The following is a 6,537-nucleotide window of genomic DNA, read 5'->3' as shown; positions in this document are numbered from 1 at the left end:
TCACTCTGCTGCACTGAATCTCTGAAATGGAGATTTTAGAGGCCTGCAGTAACAAAAAGTACATCTTATAAGAGATAAATGTTTTATCTGAGCCCATGTTAGCAGGGAGGACAAAGAAAGGACAACAGTGAAAAGAAAAGACGAAAGTTTGGGTGGAAAAGTTTAAACAGACTCATAATATAACGATGAAAAAATGTTTAAGAAGTTATCTGTTTCTCCAAAAGTACAATTTGTCTTTTATCCCTGTAACTGCTGATAATCTCATCATAGACTTTATATCTTCCACAAAAGCAGAACTGGGGGGTTGATGGACCTAAAATCTTTACACTGAGGAGAAACTGCAGCACTGCAGCAGAAAATGACTAACTTAATGTGACACTTGTGATACAAACATATTGGAAGGCAATATTCACACAAGCTGTAAGTTAGATTGAGAAGCATAATCTCATCGTCCCCGCTGAATTGTAAAACTGTCATCCGCTGATAATTTGCAGACAGACAGTAGGTGAGTGTGCTGATGCAGAGAGTGAGTTTCAGAGAGAAGTTTCCTCAGCCGGGCAGGAGGAGCGATGCTCATCAGAGCTCGCAGCACTTCTGCTTTCTGGACCGGAGAGCTTTAGTCCATCAAATCCTGTTTACAAGACGTTTGAAGGACAGAGATAAGGGCCTTACTCTTTTCATGCTAAAAGAAGAAAAAGTACCCTCTGATACAGGTGGATTTAAAAGTGCTGAAGGTAAAAGGTAAAAGAAACATGTCATGGACTCTGGTTCCCTGAAACAACCGTCGTCTCCTGGAAATACATTTATATACGAGTTCACGCCAGGAAACACATTTTCGTTGTTATGATATTCTGTGTTTGCTGAACAAAGGGGCAACAAAAATGTGATCATTTTGTCAGATTATGTTCGGTACAGAAGAAGCTGCAGTGCCTTGAGACATATGGTTTTATTGAGAAGGTTTAACAGAAACCAGGATGTTTCTCTGACCCGAACCAAAGTGCTTTTTCGTTAATTACATTTTCCTCCACACACACACACAAAAAAAGCTCATAAAAGTCCAGTGAGGCACCAGTTTTTTTACAGTGGCTGGGTTAAAGTCCAGCAAACCCATTTCTGTGAAAGTAAAAGGAGTCGCTCATATTAAGCTTTTGGTTTTTTTTATATGTAGATTGAAGCAAAAAATGACCTTGAACTCATGTTGTTTTCAATAAAAATGTATATTGGCAGCAGCTGTTCAATGACCTCCAGTGACCTGTTCCTTAGAAATTCAAACATATTAGATAAATGAGACTATATTTAACAATCGTAGCAATTTACATGTATTAATCACTTTTTTATTGGCCGTGTGTGAGCTGATTTTAATATGACGAGACCTTCCATCTGTCTTGGTTGCCTACACAAATCCTGTGGATGTCGAGACGGTCTTTGTCAAGGACTTGGCTCGAGTTTTCCAGGAAAATCCAAGGAAGTGATTTTATGAAGATCGTCTCAGTGCCTCTGCGCTCACCTCCCGTTAAATAGTAACTAAAATGTCCTTTTTCGAAGCAATCCTGTGCAAATATTCATGGTCCCCGCAGGATGAATTTTGAGGATATCCTATTGCTCTTTACAGCTGTGCAGTAACTACATATATTAGACAAGTATCACCAAGTATCAGGTCAAAGCGGGAAGTTAGATATGTCAGTAGATACTAGATGGATGGTCATCATTTAAAATCGTGCTCCCCAAAGGATGAACATTCATGGTCCCAAGAGGATGAATTTAAATCATTTTGAATGGACTCATTTCTCAGCATGAAGTAGCTATTTCCATTGAGCTAACGCTGAAACTAATCCATTTAATCACAATACATTTATCTCAAAATTGCAGTTATGATCGTGTTCCTCGGAAGATGAACCCTCTTAATATGTCTTTTGCTTCAGCATGAGTCATCTGGCCAAATTGTCAAGTTTGTGTGTTAGATTTTGTGACACAGTTTTGCAATATACAAACGTGACCTCTCCGAGACTGAGGTTCCTGCACTCACACTGTCCATGTATGACAACTGATCGATACTTTTAAAAACGTGTTTATTCTCTAAAAGCACCAGATCCTCGTACATTCGGCTGTACATGCACGAGTGCATCCCAGTTGTGCAGACGTCTACGTAAACACATCATCCTTCTGTCTCCCGCCGACTGTATAAACCGCTTCTTCTGATTTTTTTCTTCTTCTTCTTGTTGCTGATACCCAGAGATTGAGCGCTGATTGCCTGTCCCCTGCTGTCCTGCAGCATGGGAGTGATCTGCAGGCGTGAGGACAGCAGGCCATTATTCAGTCTTTAGATGTGCTGCTTCTTATCAGTGCGCAGGGTTGACTGAGGCAGCTGCTCTTGTCAACATGCCAAGCGCCCGAGCGTCCTCCGGGGGGGGGATGGGGGTGGAGGTGGAGGTGGAGGTGGGGAGGGGGACAGGATTTGACGGGGACGCTCGACAAACTCCTCCAAAATAAAAAAATAAATACACAAACACACAAATACTGCCAGACGGCAAGTGTCGCGCTCTTGAAAGTGCACACGTGTAACCCCACCACCACCACCGCCTCCTCCCCATCACTCCACCCAACATCCTCACCCATTTCACCCTCACCGCGATGTCAGGGTGGAGGACGTGGAGGAGGCGTTTGACAGGTGACGGCGACAGAAAATAGGACGACAATCTCTGGTCACTTCAAACAGAGAGAAGATGACTATCTAAAATGAAAACGCTTCCTGCCGCGTTTCCCCCTTTTCGGTGATTTGTTCGCCGGGTTGGATTAGAAGATATCAGCTCGTGATTCCACCCGGGTGTGTTTACCCTCCGTGATTACCTGATTGTGTTGTGATGTCCTGACGTTACTTCAATGGAAGTTCTTATCGAGTTTAATAATACTCGACGTGTGGGACCTTCAGACACGCCGTCCCAGCGAGGTCAGAGCCTGGACACCAGCAGAGAAAACACAAGTCCTCATGTTAGCTTCCATACAAAAAGCCTATTATTTGGCTCACATGGATCAGATTAAAGCGAATAAAGGTTTTCGATGAACGTTTTAATATGTTTTTTTTTTTTGTATGACCCTGGACTTCCATTTTAAAGCTTTGGCCATCTCCACGTTGGGTTTTGTGGACACGCCATGGTTGCAACTCATCAATCACAAGGTAGCCACGCCCCTAAATCATCATATCGTCCATTTTCCTCTAAATGGGACCAGAAATTTACAAAACGAACCTCACGCTCTGTTAAAGTCTTCCAACGAGGGATTGAGAACATAAACTCTGAGGTGAAATTTCAAGTGAGAAGTGGGCTCATTTTCTCATAAGCTTACGTACAAGTGCACTAATTTTTGAAACCAGTGGTGTCGCCTCCTGCTGGATATTAGAAGGAATGCAGGTTTCACTGTTCAGACCCTGAAACTCGGTCTAATATTTTATGAATTTTAATCATAATATTTGGATGTTACATTTTTTTATATCATATCATGACACTGTGCCAGTCTGGTTAGGTTTAAAACATAAACATATGCATCTAACAGCAGTCTGACCGTTGAATATTGATGTTTTTGTTGCGACTGGCGACATCTCCGCTGACTGAGAGAGATGAAGGTCAGTAAGAGAAGAAATCTTCTGCTTCTGCAAAACCATAATATGTTCAAACTTTAGGTGTTTTTAGGTTGAAAACACAGCTGGAGATGTCCCAAGGTCCCGTTGATTTTCTTGCCACATGGCACAGGTGCAGGCGGCACGGCGATTTCTCTTTTTTGTCGCAACAAACATGGCTGATGATTGTTTATTTAAGCAGACCTTGGGACAGTGTCGTCACGTTGAAGCGCTGTGGTCCTTCATCAAAAGTATGCAGTGGTTTGGCTGGCTTGTCGTCTGTTCTGCAACTCTCTGGTGTTCTCCGGTCCACCTCCTGATAAGACAGTTAGGTAATGAAGGCTTAATGTGAGAATAAGGTGCAAATGTCGCCTACGTACGGACATATCTGGTCTGCAGAAAACGCTAACTGGAGACGAGGCTGTTCAGGAGTTAGGACTCCGGCCAAGATCATAACGTGATGGAGGCGCAGAGGGACGGAGCGAAACGCTGATGACAATCACACCGAACATCAGGCTAATTGGACGTCAGCTCCACTGCAACCAAGTCCTGTAATCATCTACTTTTAACCACAGAGTTCTCGCTGAAACAGCTTCCAACTGTTTCATGATACTCTGAATCTAATTTGGTTAATTCTGCTGAAAACAGATCAAATGAAATTCCTCTTCCTGGGGTAAAAAAAAACTGTTGGAAATTACCAGAGCTGCACAGGAACATTTTGCCAAATATGACTTCATCCAATTTTACAGTGTTTATAAAATCCTGTGGGTGAGTTAAAACGGGCTGATAGCGAGAAGCACACACACATCTTAGACTCAATTTCTCACATGGGATATTTGATGCGTTCTATTCTTCTGCAATTAAACCTTTTTTTTTTTCTTTTTTTTTTTTCCGGGGCAAAACTTTGTTTTATTGGCTCGCTGTCAAAGAGGAAACTGTCATGTGAGTACTTTTTGCTACAGTTCTTATTTTCACTGATGAAAATATCTCATTAACAGCAGCTCTGGTTAACAGCTTCCCAGTGAGGCTGCGATTAAAGGAGCTGAATCAGATCGTTAGCCTTGATCTCATTTTTAATAAAAGATAAATACAATTTAACCCTACAGGTATGTTTTTTTTAGTATAATCCCTCCATCGTCTCCTTTTCATTTCTTTGGTTGCCAGTAATCCAAAAGGATTCATTTCCTGTGGCTTCATATTTAAACAAACCTCAGTGTTTACAGTCGTGTCTGCTGGGAGAAAGCGACAGTGTCTTAAACGACTCGGGGAAAGAAACAGTCGGAAATATAGAGGTAAACATAAAACTTTGCATGAGACGACGTCGTCTGTAAGCCTCTGCAGACCGGCTGCACGCAGGTGTGCTGAACTCTGTTTCACTCTGTTGGGTGGTTTAAGCCTCGGGGATTCGACGGTGGGCTCTCATTTTCTTTTTTCGCTCTTTAGGCTGAAAATCATAAATAAGTCTGACACGTAAGGAAAAGTAGGAAATAACAGGTAATGTTCTGAGAGCAGAGGGAGCACAGAGTCCCTGCTTCAAAACAACAACGACGACGACGGTGGTCCGCAGACTTTTATCCCCGAGGTGGATTATTTTTCTTATATTTGTCTCAATAAGAAGACAGGAAGGAGGAACCAGGTGATCTGTAGGAGACAAAACACTGACATCTCAGTTGTTGGTAAAGATATTTAACCAAACTTCATGAAGCTGCGACCTGAATCTAACGAGCAGTCTTCCTTCCTGAACCTGTCATCGTTTTTGGTTTTCACTTTAGATGTTTCCTGTTTTATTTTGTAGGATTCCTCGTCAGGTGTCTTGTGACTTTCCACTTCCTGTCTTTGTCCTTTTCCTCCTTTTCTCTGTGCGCACTTACAGTCGTTCGTTCGTTAGCCGTTTTGTTTTTAAGTCTGTCAGTTCGTCCTGTTTTCCTCCTGGTGTCGAGCTTTTGCCTCTCGATCACCCTCTTAGTTTCGTCTTTTATCTTCCTTTTACGTTGCCTGTTTTTTTTATTGCTTCGTACATTTAGCTTTTCGAAATGTAACTCACCTTTTGTTTCTTAACCTTCCTCCCGCTGTGTCAGCCAAACCCAACAAACCCTCACTAAAATGCCAGCGTACAACTTCAATATTTTCTTTTTCTCTTGCCTTGTTGTATTTTAGTGAAGCTTTCTCAACACCTTGGCCTGTTGATCACAGATGGAAATTAAACTTTTGGATGTATTGCAATGTGTTTTTATGAATTAGTATTGTTTCTTATTGAATAAACTAAACTAAACCACTTAAATGTGCTTTTATACTGCAGAAATCTAATGTTTGTATGTCATTATCAGTATTTGAATTATTCACCGGAGCCTGCCGGTACATTTTGAACCGTCCCTGGGAGACAAAGATTTTTCCGACCTCATCTGTTTGAAAGAAATACCTTCGTCATATTCAACCTTCACTCAGTGACCACTCATCGCTCTGCTCCACGCGTCATCAGATGACTCCACGAAAGGCTCAAAGTGTGTGACTAACACTGGGATTTAACTTATTCTGAGATAAAAGGTTGTTTTGATGATTCTCTGAGTTTTTTTTATAGAGAGTTTTTTCACTCTTTTCTACTCTGAGCTGTGAATTTGCACAACGTAAAATCCCTCAGGATGAAAAATGAGAATCTGGCTCATGTTCTGAGATACATTTCCTTTGAATTCAGTGTTGGATGGTGAAGTGCTTAAAGACCTACACCTGTGCTGTTAGTGCAGCCACACCCACGAGAGGAGCTGAGACTGTTTGTTCAATGAAAAGCCATTTTTGTTTTGTTGAAAGGTTTTATTTCTTCTGAATGCAATAAACAACATTGTGCATGTGTTTGAGAAGCAGAAACTTGAACGTAAAAAAAAACATGTCTCACACTGTCTGCCTTCATCTGACTGACTGAGGGTTAT

At 41.7% G+C, this 6,537-nt stretch overlaps 1 long non-coding RNA gene across 1 annotated transcript; it reads right to left on the bottom strand.

The window, feature by feature from the left end:
- Positions 1-2,160: 2,160 nt before the first annotated feature.
- LOC119014632 lies at positions 2,161-6,255 on the bottom strand. The gene is made up of 3 exons (XR_005073027.1): positions 6,033-6,255; positions 2,848-2,955; positions 2,161-2,284 (listed from the first exon to the last, which is right to left on the bottom strand). It is a non-coding gene; the product is annotated as an uncharacterized LOC119014632 (long non-coding RNA).
- Positions 6,256-6,537: the final 282 nt, after the last annotated feature.

Source organism: Acanthopagrus latus, chromosome 23 (genome assembly GCF_904848185.1).
Source record: "Acanthopagrus latus isolate v.2019 chromosome 23, fAcaLat1.1, whole genome shotgun sequence".
Classification (NCBI taxonomy): domain Eukaryota; kingdom Metazoa; phylum Chordata; class Actinopteri; order Spariformes; family Sparidae; genus Acanthopagrus; species Acanthopagrus latus.
This window is presented reverse-complemented; position numbering and strand designations above follow the sequence as displayed.